The 12852-nt window shown below is 41.4% G+C and overlaps 1 protein-coding gene across 3 annotated transcripts in view; it reads right to left on the bottom strand.

Annotated features, from left to right (window-relative positions):
• elmo1 (engulfment and cell motility 1 (ced-12 homolog, C. elegans)) overlaps positions 1 to 12852 on the bottom strand; it is a 114987-nt gene that overhangs the window by 31666 nt on the left and 70469 nt on the right. The gene's annotated exons all lie outside the window — the stretch shown is intronic.

Genomic DNA, 12852 nt, shown 5'->3' with positions numbered 1-12852 from the left:
AACATGAGTTACAGGTCGCACGATGACATAACGCTCTACTAGGGGCAATAATTAGCTGGTGTTCAATATGTAATTATTGGGTTAAAGTATTTATTTACCACTACTTTAAAACTATTTACAGAGGTATAAGCAGCAGAGAAACAGTTGGTTTCAGGTGAGTTGTTAGCAGCAATGAAAACACTAAATCCTGTAGACTCTTGTGTATGCTTACTAAACCAATTACTGTATTTTTCTTGTATGGAGCTGATCTGATCATCTTTCTCTGATTTATAATCGCTGAATTCATTGAATTTTTTTTTGCCCAGTGCGACCTTCTTGGTTTCACTACTGCATCCAATAAAAACCTGCTAATGAGAACAAACTTATTCTCCACAAGCAAAATGTGAGCTGAAAACAAAAAGGGGCCCCTGAGCCCACATGAACCTGCTGAGAAACAAACACACACAATATTCCATTCCATAGCAAATCTTTAAAGGAATAGTTTGACATTTTGGGGGAAAAAAATAGTCTACAGGCTGCAGCTTAGTTTGACACAAAGACTGGAAACAGTAGAAACAGCTACTGTAGCCTGACTCTGTCCAGATGTAATAAGACAGACCACCACCTCGAAAGCTCACAATTTAACACAACAGCGTCACAATACTGTTTGTATAATTTGTACAAACATTAAAGGTCCTCATTGAGTCATTGATTTAATCCCTAAAAACTCATCGAAGTTGCATATTTAGTAGTTCTTTCCATGAATATAATCCCTTCCTGCTTTAAAATGGCTGAGATGTAAGTACACGTTTGCTTGCTCCAGGATCTCTAAAGTTTCCACCTCTTTCTATGCCGCTTGAGCACACCAGCTCCCCTACAACTCTGCTGTAAAACTGCTCAACACAAAACAAGTTGTAAAACTGGAGAAACTCAGCTATAAATATTTAAAACGGATTCCGAAGAAGCATGATGATATGGAGAACCACATCCTGCAAGCTGTTATGTATGAAACTGAAAAGCTGTGTTTTCCAGACTGTCATCGCTACTCTGCAGTTTCAAGATGGAAATAAGTAGCAATGGCTGTGTGTCTTTCAGAAATGTTGAAGTATCATATGGACATGTTAGTGATGTAAAAAAAACAAGAATTTGATTTTCACTGGAGGGGCCTTTAAAGTGCAACAATTAGAAGTTGTGGTTTTAAAGAGCCAAGATGGCTGCCGTTCCTATTTCCACTCAGGGTGGTATCAATCGTCTTAGCAAGAACGACGCCAAACAAGTCCTTTAACACACAGTGACACATCTGATCATAGCCTGGATTTTTTATTTATAGAAGTTTGTATGTATGCTTCCTCTGAATTCCCTTCATTAGAGCTCAAAGTCGGATCCTGATATCAACCACATGTCCACAAACACAAAAACACAGACAAAAGAACAGCCAGTAGGCAAGAAAAGGTTCATTTATTTTTTCCTTTTCCTCCTCTGCTGAGCGAGTTATGCCATATGCTGGCTTCAATTATTCATAATTGGGTCTGAAGGAATGTGGCCCCTCGCCTGGACCTGAACACCTGACTAGTGCACAACAGGGAAAACAGGCACACACACACACACACACACACAAATCACACACACACACACACATCACGCACAGAGCCTGCAAGTAAATATCACTCAGCTTGAAAATGTTACAGATAAATTCATCAACTAAGTGGGGCTGAAATGATCTGTGTCACGCTGACAAATGCGTCTGATGATCATATGCGGTCATTGAGACGGTTCAGCTGGAAAGAAGAAACGATCAGGCTCATGTGTGGTGAAGATCCACATTCCAAGTGATTTCCACTAACTTCACGAGAGAAAAGTCTAAATGGCCTGGGAGGGATTTCTCTGATTCTGCATTACAGACATGGCAGGAAGTTGATGTGTTTATAAGTTATTTCATTAGAACAACCACTGAGAATGAAATACAGCTGCCCAATGAAGCACGACTCGGTGTTATTGAAAATTTAGCTCCTCATCAAGCTCAAACACAAAATGTCCCTCAGAGACAACCAGTTCCGACTGGATTAAGCTTAGATTTCTCATTCCAAAGCCAGAGGTGGTTTATTTATTTTTTTATTAGCAGTGTAGTGAAGCATTTCAATCCCCGCTATTTGCGAGCGAGCGTGTTGGAAATAAGAATGAAAAGGAAGAAGGAAAGCCAGGGTTCTTTAAGTGCCCAAACCGTATTAACCGAGAGGTACAATAACAAGGCTTGACATTCATTTGAGCTAAATTTGTCTTCCTCTCGTCTTGCTGAGATGAGTGGCGGCCCTGAGCCAAAGGTTGGTTCATTTAAAGTGTTTCAGAGTGGAGCAGCAGGGGCACCGGCCCACCACGAGCAGCCATGAAATTGGATAGAAGGGGGTCAGGCAGCAATTGAAACTTCACAGTATAATGAGTGATGCCCTGAGCTCACGGGCACGGCGACCTGAGCCTTGATTTGGAGCGATGGATGGGACATTAAGGGGGGAGAGCGAGAGGGGAGGGGGGGGAGAATCCAGAGGGATGTGCCACCGGTGCCGGTAGTCAATCAGGAAACTAATGGAGGTGAGCCAAAACAGATGCTGACGACCTGCTTAGTCAACAGTGTCGCCCTCAGGAGGCCAAACAGAAAAGATATATATATTTATAAAAAAAAGAAAGGGTACATTTAAACAAAAAAAATCCTTCCTCAGTCAAATATCCTTTTTGGCCGACTGGCAAAAGTAGTTGGGAGGGTTTGGAGTGACCTCTGAGCTAAATGGGCTGTTTACTGATAGGACCAACTGAGCCCTGAGGTGGCAAGGTGAGCGGAATTACATGTCAAGGCTTATTTGGGAGATACGGACAGCGAGATGTCTCGTGTGACTCTGCAGAAATTTCTCCATCTTGAGGTTTTGCAAGGCGTGCTGAGTCGCAGACAATTTTATTACCTCTCACAGGGCTCAGCAGGACCCGAAGCGGCGAGGACGAGGCAGAAAAAAAAACATTACAGAGTGTTGATTCTGTAAAACGGTTCACAGACAGCGCTCTGCATTGTAATAGTCTTACCCAAATGGTTACAGAATGTGGATCACTGAAGGCTTCAAACAAACACATTTCTCCCACTCACTATGGGAGAAAAATCAAAATATAATCTTGAATGTGCAGCTTAGTGTGCATTAGACGGTGTCTTTTTCCTCTTGTGCATTTATTCTCTGGAAATTTAAGCTGAAGGAGGAAAGAATCGCTTTCCTTTTAAAATTCACTGCAGTGAAGTGAAAGAGTGAAAGTAAAGAGCCATAATATTTCACTTAGAGTTCAGAATTTGACTGTTTGAACAGATAGTTGAAGTATGGAGACGTACAAATTAGCACTTTCTTTCTCCAGCACTGCAGATGCTCTCCAGCTAGCTGAAATGCCACAACTGAATCATTCTCATCACTGCACAAAATCACTTAGAATTATTCACCTGAATGGAGATGGAACTGTGTGAGAGCAAAGTCATGTTACTGTGAGTGGGCAACTATAGCTTTCAGCCCTACTAACCTTAACCAATCCTGTTTTTTCTTTTTATTACCAGAGCTATGCTTTAGCATTATTCTGACTGACACTGAAGCTATAATGCAGAGATGAAATGAAAAGCATCAGCACAACGAAACGCTGGAACACTCATAACACCAGCTGGATTGGATGTGCTAAAGGTCTTCACTGACAGAAGGAAAAGAAGCGAGAATAAAGAAACACCAAGATCCTCGTTACTCTTGCCCCGAATCGTGCACGCGACCTCAATTCGAGGCGGACGGCCTTCGTCCTGCGTTTGCGTGACGACAGGGAACCATTTGGAAACTTCTTTAAAACTATCACCACTGAGTTCACACTAAGGACTCCTGATGAGTGGAGCTCTTAACAACGTCCTTCCAAGAGGGGAGGCCTGCAATGTCACTCAATAAACACTAAGTACAATTTAGAATGAAACATACTGAGAATACTTGAAGACCTTAAAAGCTATTGTCTTAAGTTGTGCCTATAAATGTAAAAGCAGAAGTTAAAGCATAACAAAATATGAGTTTATTTTCAATATATACAGTACTATTACTGATCTGTGCAGTCACATGAATCAGGATAACATGGGACACAAATGGCAGCTGCACTTAATGTGATGTTTTTGACATCTACATTTACTTTAATGTGCATTATTTACCATTTATGTTCTATTTAGTGCACTTAAAACGTCAACAATGGATCCAAAACATCCTTTATGTCAACAGTTCCTCTGCATTTTAAAGATGTGAAGCAGAAGGAAGGTGTGTCGTGAGTCTGCAAAATCACAATTCACTGCTCACTCTGGCAACAGTTTGCCTACTTATGCGTTAAGCTCGGTACTGCCAACACTCTCTTCTGGTCTTTTTTTTTTCATTGTCATTGTCACTTTAAATTCTATTTTTGAAGTAAAAGTAAAGAAATATGTCAAAAACTACATCAAGCCATGACTCATGTACCTAAAAGTACTGAAAAAGCTGAGGCGAAGCACTTCTAAACAGGGTGGATGACTGGACACAAGTGCCTGAGGAGTCTGACACTTTTTGATGGACGAGTCACTCAGCCGTGGACGCGCACACACACACACTGTGTGACACACACACTGAACTCTGCTTGTAGCTGGATAACAGAGCACGAAACAGCAGGCCAGATATGAACTCTTGCTCAATTTAAGTCACAATTTATGACTCTTTTTGGCCAAGCATATGGGTCCACAGCAGACAATCTGGATGGATGGAAAATGGGGCTCTAATGAGTTTTCTTTGTCCTGTATGCATTTCATCCATCTGCACGGCCCAGATGTTCAGTGCCTGTAGCACTCATAAAACGGGTAACAGGACACCACGATGACCAGTTTAGGTTATACTCGGCCATATGCCCACATGGGTCAGCAGAAATTGATGTTTTTACGGTTATGGTGCAACGCTTTGTCACTACAAGATGATGGAAATACATGAGAAATTCCTGGTTTTCTACCAACTTTAGACTTTTTTTAGACTCCTATTAGTGTTTTTCCTTAATCTTTCAGTCAAACACTATCACAACAGTTGCAACTATCAACTAACTTAATCTATTTTTTATTGTCTTTGAAGCTGTTTGACTTGCACAACCAAAACCCAAACGTACAGTACTGTGCAAAAGTCGTTCAGATCCTTGTCCATTGTGCAGCACCATCAGAGAGGCAGAAAACAACCCCAAACATGAAAAACAAAGAGTCCTGCAACAGATGGTATGGCCCCCACAGAGCTAAGAAAACACAGCACAAAAGGAACTGAGATGTAGAACAAGAATCTCTTGTCTACCAATACATTCATGCAATGCCAGCAGAATGAGTTTTTTTATTTCCTCCAAGATGGTAGTCATTTCTATTAGCCCTGTAGTTTCACCATTTTAAATAGCTGACACTTTCAATGTCATTTTAAGCATTTGGTGTCGAGGTGAGACCACATACAAACAACCTGTGTATACCTGCTTTTCAAATCTCTGAGCTGTTTTTAGGTGCTTTTTTCTTTTGTTCTGGTTGCATTTTTACTCACTGTTCCCACTGCACTATAAAGTCATGCACCTTTGTGGAAACAGCACACACATGGCTAGCCAAAAGAGAACACAAAAATATCTTGTGTGCAAAAATATGTTTTTTGGCATTGACACTATTACAATGCCAGAAATCATAAAAAAGGAAAAACTAAAGTACACTTCTTTGATTTTTTATTTTACAAAAAACAAACTGGAGTCAACGTTTCCGTACTTCTTTCCTATCTGTTCTGTGAAAACACTTCCTGCAGTTCAGCCAAAAACATCCCTGTTGTCACATAACTGTTGGTCACTACTGAGTCAGTAACGACTTTTTGGATGTACTTGAGATTATGGTTTGTGCAACTGATTTTTTTTTTTGATAAAACATGTACAATAGCATGATTTTCAAGCATAGATTTGGTTTATTTCCCCAATAAAATGTTTTAAAGAGGACAAGGATTTCAAACCCATCCATCCATTTTCTATACACCGCTTAATCCTCATTAGGGTCGCGGGGGAGCTGGAGCCTATCCCAGCCGACCTAGGGCGAAGGCAGGGGACACCCTGGACAGGTCNTGTCCCCTGCCTTCGCCCTAAGTCGGCTGGGATAGGCTCCAGCCCCCCCGCGACCCTAATGAGGATTAAGCGGTGTATAGAAAATGGATGGATGGAAACTGGAGTCAACGTTTCCATACTTCTTTCCTATCTGTTCTAAGAAAACACTTCCTGCAGTTCAGCCAAAAACATCCCTGTTGTCACATAACTGTTGGTCACTACTGAGTCACTAATGACTTTTTGGATGTACTTGATATCATGGTTTGTGCAACGGATTATTTTTTTTGATAAAACATGTACAATAGCATGATTTTCAAGCATAGATTTGGTTTATTTCCCCAATAAAATGTTTTAAAGACGACAAGGCTTTCAAACCACTGTTGGGTTTTGGGATTCAGAGTGTTAAATTATCTGAATCAACAGCAAGAGTGTTAATAATGGATTTTAGTTAGCAAGTTAGCATGTAGCAACGAGTACTGGCTTTGCAGCCATTTTGAAACAGGATTTGTGACTTGTACTTTTTTTTCAACAAAGCAATGAAAGCAATGCTGCTGTTAGGAAATCCCAGTATTTATGACCAGCAATTACAACTCGAAGGCTGACGTGAACACTTTTCCCTGCTTCGGCCGCTCATGATTATGGTTTTAATGGTACGACATTAACGCATCATGGGCTCGGTCAGCAGAAAAGAGTTCCAAGTCACTGGATGTGTACCAATTTAAACACAGTCACCAAATCTCATGAAGGCAACACCACTGAGAAGGCACAAGCACTTCTCTTCTCCTTTCATTTCCCCTCCATCCATCCTCTGGGATGTGCTGAGCTGAGGTCAAAGGTCACTGTCATGTCCCTGAAGTAGATGTGTGATTTATGTTCATGTATGTGTGTTTGCGTGTGAATGTGGGACAGCTGTCACCTGTCAACTTATCAGAGCCCATTCAACACGAAGATGCCGAGGGGCTCACTGACCTCAGCGAAGAGATAATTACTCAACTGGCGACCACACAGACGAATCCCGGACACGGGAGAGGTGACTAAGCATGTGTGTGTTAAAGGGCTGTGTGCAGTCGTGCGTTTGTCTGTGCATCTCTGCTGGTGAGTAAGAGAGAGACAAAAGAGAGACATGTGGGCTGAATGCCACCCTGACATCTGTCAAGGTCCTCTGTGTATCGGTTTGTGTGCACAAAGTAAGCGAAACAACCCTCGGAGTCACCTTGCAGCCATGCCACATGATAAATACATAGCGAAAAGTGTCATCCTCACTCTAATTACAATACCAGCATGCCCTCGTGTCCAGCTGAGACAAGGGGAGAGTGTGTGTGTGTTTGTGTGTGTGTGTGTGTGTGTCCGGCGAGCAGCGTCAGCACCATCTTTCCGGTCCAGTCACTGTTTGCGTGTGTGTTCAGGATGCCAAGGCAGCAGGTACGCAGAGATTCAGACCACGGCTGGCTGCATGACTTAGCAGGCTGACTGTGTACTTCTCATGCTACAGCAAACAACAGCTCAGCATCACTAAACAGACACGAGTAATAGATATCAGGCTTAACCCTGGTCCAAATAGACTTAAACTCAAATTGCCTATCAAAGCAAACCAATCTATTTACCGCTCTTTCAACAGACTTGGTTAATCTAATTCGAAGAAAAGAAAAATACATTTAGTAGATCTGTAATTTTGCCCACATGTCACAGGAGAAAAAGAAGCTTTTTTATAATTAAAATGAACAGAGCACCACCTTGGACTATCCACTATGAACTGGATCAACATATAAAAAAAAGGCCATATTTTCAGTCAGCCAAGCAGCTACCAAATTAGCCAGCAGTGCCGCAAACACAACTTTAGACTGTCACTAAAATTCAGCAGGGACACTAATTAGCCCGTAAGCTTATTAAGAAACTTGATAATGTTGCAGGGTCCGTGTGTCACTTTTAAAATGTAATGTCACTGGGTTTTTCCGAGTTTGGGATCTGTGAAGTGTGAAATGATAATGATGAACATTTTATAATGTTTGTGCCACACCAGTGGGGCAGATGGGCCGAACTCGCTCCTCTAATTTGAGCATCTCCACCATGAAACTAATGATCATTAAATAAGGATGCCAGCCGAAAGAGGTCACTGGTCCAAGGCTTTGCTTTGGAATTCAAGATCAAAGCAGAGGCAGTGCAAGAACTGCATAATGCAGTACAAAATAAACTATTTGTCCACAATATTGACTTTTTTTTTTTTTTTAATTTATTGAATTTACTTACATCAAGTAAGTCATTTCAGGGAGGAGGAGAAGCCGGAAGGGGAACACAGAAGCCTCATTCCCTCTTTCTAATTACATAACCGAACCCATTTTAGTGCACAGAGACGCTAACAATGGTCAAGATGTATTAGAGGACAGAGGAAGAGCAAGAAAAAGCAGAGCAACAGATGGGGGGAGAGAAAAATGAGACAGAGGGAGGCATGTAGGGAATCCATCAGCGCTGTGGACTGAGACAAGTATCCAACAAATTTAGCAGTATGTGCTTTCACAGACTATAAAGCCTGTGCAAGTGCATCTAGCTGGGAGTTTTGTGAGCCTGATCGGCACCAGGTTGCATTTATTAAATACACAAAACACAATTCACATTTTAATATGTGAGATATGGGGGCTAAACCGTGCACCATATTACACCTCATGCCAGATTCTTCTTAAGGAGTATCTCAGATGGTGTGAGTCATGCTTACGCAAACACACAAACAATCTCTGGAAAGCGAGTCTGTCCAAATGCAGAAACAGGACTGTTTAATCATCACTAAACAACAGAAAATCCTCCAGCTTACGGGCACATATGCGCCCGTGCACTAATACAGTAAGCACAGAGCGGCACACAAACACATATGAGGGGAAAAAATGCAGAATTAGACTAAAGCTGGAGCTGAAGGAGGTAAATTTACACAGTTTAAGGTTATACACACATTTAAGAAATTGGACTGATAATACTGGAACTGTGGCAAGTATAAAATTTCTTTTATTTAATGAGTGAATGCTCCTTTGTCTCTCACTTTTTGAAAATTAGCCACAAACTTCTGTTGGATGCTGCTCAGCTGTGCTCAAAGTCTCTCTTACCACTTGATAGACTGTATATCCAAACATGAACTTGCATTGGCAGGTTTTACTTGCACCTGAGTGGCTAAAATTAACAACAGAAATGACAAGTAATAACTATTGATGGAATTTCTGGGAAACTTGGTCTCACTTTGTAACCTAAACAAAATAAATTCACATTTCTATTGGATTTACTTTGTCCTTTATCTGCACTTTACTGATTTACATTCATTTTTCTGCTTTCACTTGCATTAGCTGCTCGTCTAATGTTGCATTATGGTGTTAGAAAATATTTGGAATACAAATATACATATTTACAGGGTATTTTAAATGACTTTAAAAACAGGAATTTCCATTTTTAACAGCACAATTACTTTTGTCCCCCCCTATATCCAGAACTCAGCCTCCAAAGCAAGGACTTTAATCAGCTACACTGTTTATGTGTGTTTGTATATCTGAAGGACGCACACTGAGAAATGTGCGCTAGACCTCAGTGAGTTTGTTTTGTCTGATTTCACCCTTGATAAGGTCTGCCAGTAAGGGGTCTTTCGGGAAAACAGACTGTTGAGAGCATGGTGTAACGGTTTAAACATGGTGACAGGGTGGTGGGAGTTTGATGGTAAATTAAATCCAAGGAGCTCCAAGTACGAAGGCGTGCGAGCCAAATCTGAGCAGCGGGGCCGGGTTGCGTTTCATCCACTGCAACACTTCAGCCCATCAAGGTACGTTACGAGCTGACGGGGGACAGGGGTGTCTGGAAAACTCAGAGGATGCTCAGAAACTTGAGATTCTCGAGCACCCATCTGTCAGGTTTGTTGTTATTTGTGCACTTCAATTTAAAATCCTTTTGCTGGTGTACGCCTGAGGCTACGGAGCGGAAAACCCTGAAGAATGCTCTCCCCCCTTTAACACAAGACTGCAACTGACAACTGCGAGAAGTGGTTGCTGACTGTCAAATAGATGCTCATGTCACGACTTGAGGGATATTTGGAATTCTGCGCTTGGTCTTTGCTGCTCCTGCCATCATCCACTTTGCTCGTGATTCATTGAGGGAGACTTGCGGTTGGGAGCTATATAACCTTGATCAAGTAATTTCATATGGGACCTGCTCCCGAGCTACTACTCAGCAAACACTAATGTTTGCATATTGATGCTTGATCGTGGACACAAATTTTCAGCCCACTGAACTTCAATTAGCGGAAGTGACTGCTTACAGAGGAGATAGGACACAAACATATCATAGAAAGTACATTTCATGCGCTATATTTCAGCACAGCCAGTTTAATTTAAAAGCAAATTTAGAAAATTAACACAGTTTTTTTTTAAAGCATACTCTTAGAAAGTTATATTATCGTTAATATTTTTGCCCTTAAGCAACTGTTAATGTATTTTATTAATTACTGGGGAATGTAATGACTTGTCAGCATGTGAAGAAAAATGTCTCAGGGGGTCAGAAATGTAATTAATACTAATAAAGTGAAACTACTCAGATTCGATTAAGTTTGAAACCATGGCTCCTTAAAGACTCAGAAGGTGGAAGTTAAGTACTGCTGCATGTGCCTGAACTCATGTTGGATTACAAGTTCTTATGATGTAAAGTATCCAAAAGTCTACAGAAATGTCTCAAAACAATCCTGTGGAAGCATTAACCCTCTGAACCCCGACAGTTTGTGGTGGCTTTTTGCTCCTGTCGCATTTTTACTCACTGTGGGCTCATTTTTCACTGCAATATAAAGCTCTGCACCTCAATGGAAACACACAACCATGGCTAGAAGTAGAGGGAACTCAAACATGTTTTTATCGCAGTATGTCACAGCCTTGTCTGCTATCTGCTCACAGCCCGCAGTTCAGCCCACTTCCCTGAAAAGTCCCTGAAATGTTGTTCACAATTGTTATAAGCAGCTGAGTTACTAAAGACTGCTCTGAAGCGCTCAGAATTTTTTTTTAGCTTTTTACCAAATCTGGTTAATGCAAAGGGTTTATTTTTGGCAACTTCTTAAATAAGACACCCATCCATCCATCCACACCCTGGACAGGTCACCAGTCCATCACAGGGCTACACTTAGAGACAGACAGCCAAGCACACTCACATTCACACCTACGGACAATTTAGATTCACCAATTAACCTCAACATGTTTTTGCACTGTGGGAAGAAGCCGGAGAACTCATGCTGCATGGGGAGAACATGCAAACACCACGCAGAAAGATCCCGGGTGTCCTCACTAGGACGCAAACCGGCGACCTTCTTGCTGCGAGGCTAACCACCGGGCCACCTTGCAGCCCTAAATAAGACATAATTATGTAATTTTGTTGAAATATTGCAATTGTAGCATTTTAGCAATCCAACAAAACGACACACCACTGATGAGTAATTCAATGAGTGTCTGAAAGTAAAAAAAAAAAACAACAACTACTGATTCGTTCAGTTTTCAGCTTCTGGCTCTGACACATGGTGTAATTTCTGCATTTAAAAAAAAAGACAATGTGCCTTTGAAACCCGCTCAGAGGACTAACATTATGAGCCATAATCTCGTAGTTTATTCAGAACAACTGGACTTGCTTGAGTTCCTTGAAGATGTCTCACCTCTCATCCAAGAGGCTTCATCAGTTCTGACTGACTAGTTGGGAGTTCCAGATATCTTAAAGGAGTCATAAACACCTGAGTTTTGGTTTCAATTGGGGGTTTGTTGCTCCTCCCCCTCATTATGTGAGTCGTTAGTGCTCCCTCTGCCACAATGGGGTTCGTTAAGGTCTTTTGTGGCTCGGTGTGAATGTGGTTTCATCTTCCTGGGAAGAGTTCTTAAGACTGAATTGTAAACTGATGAGAGATGATGCCTCAGACCTCCACCTCTGTTGAGGGATGGTCTTTCCAGTTTGACATAGATGGCTTCTTTCACCCCTCTCTCAAACCGTCTGTCATCCCTGGCCAAAATCTGTACGTTGTTGTCTTGAAGTGAGAACAACCATGACCTGGATGACTGAGAATCCTCACAGACATTATGAGCCATACAAAATCTGGCTAAATTCCCTGCTTCTATTTGTAAATTCTCGTTCTCATCGTCATGTTTGCAGAAAGTATTGTACATCTGATCGCATGTTGGAGTGCCTGGGCCACAAACTGGGTACTTAGTTAGGTGTAGCTTACTTTAACAAACATGAAATTGTTGGTTTTTTAGTATTAAAGAACTACCAGAGTTGAATTTGTTAGTGTTGCAGCTGCTCAGTGAAGACAACAAAAAACTACAAAAAAAAAAAGAAAAAAGAAAGAAACAATGAAACTTGTCAACAAATAATAAAAAAAAACAAAGAAATAAATCACAATGAGACAAAGGAAATTAATTTTAAATGATGCATGGTCATTTAAAGGAATCACTTTTTACTATATATTTTTTAAGACTGACGCTAACCTTCCACAGCCTGACCTACGATATACGCGGTTGCCATTTAGTCTTCAGTCCCAACGCACGACTGCACGCCCAAACACGACATTCCATTTTGACCGCTGCTGCACGGAGCACATGTGTGAGACACTGTGGGCCCGACCAGACGCATCCCAGCATTTCAATCTCACACTGTGGCATTTCTCAGGGGTTATACGTGTGCGTCGCATAGTGAGTGCGCATAGTGTTGTTGTTTTTTTATCAGATCACAGCAGTCAACTCCCGAATGCCATCAAAGTGGGAGTTGTCA

Source organism: Stegastes partitus, unplaced genomic scaffold (assembly GCF_000690725.1).
Source record: "Stegastes partitus isolate 25-593 unplaced genomic scaffold, Stegastes_partitus-1.0.2 Scaffold1053, whole genome shotgun sequence".
Lineage (NCBI taxonomy): Eukaryota > Metazoa > Chordata > Actinopteri > Pomacentridae > Stegastes > Stegastes partitus.
The sequence above is the reverse complement of the archived record's forward strand: the minus strand, read 5'-3'. Positions and strand labels throughout refer to the sequence as shown.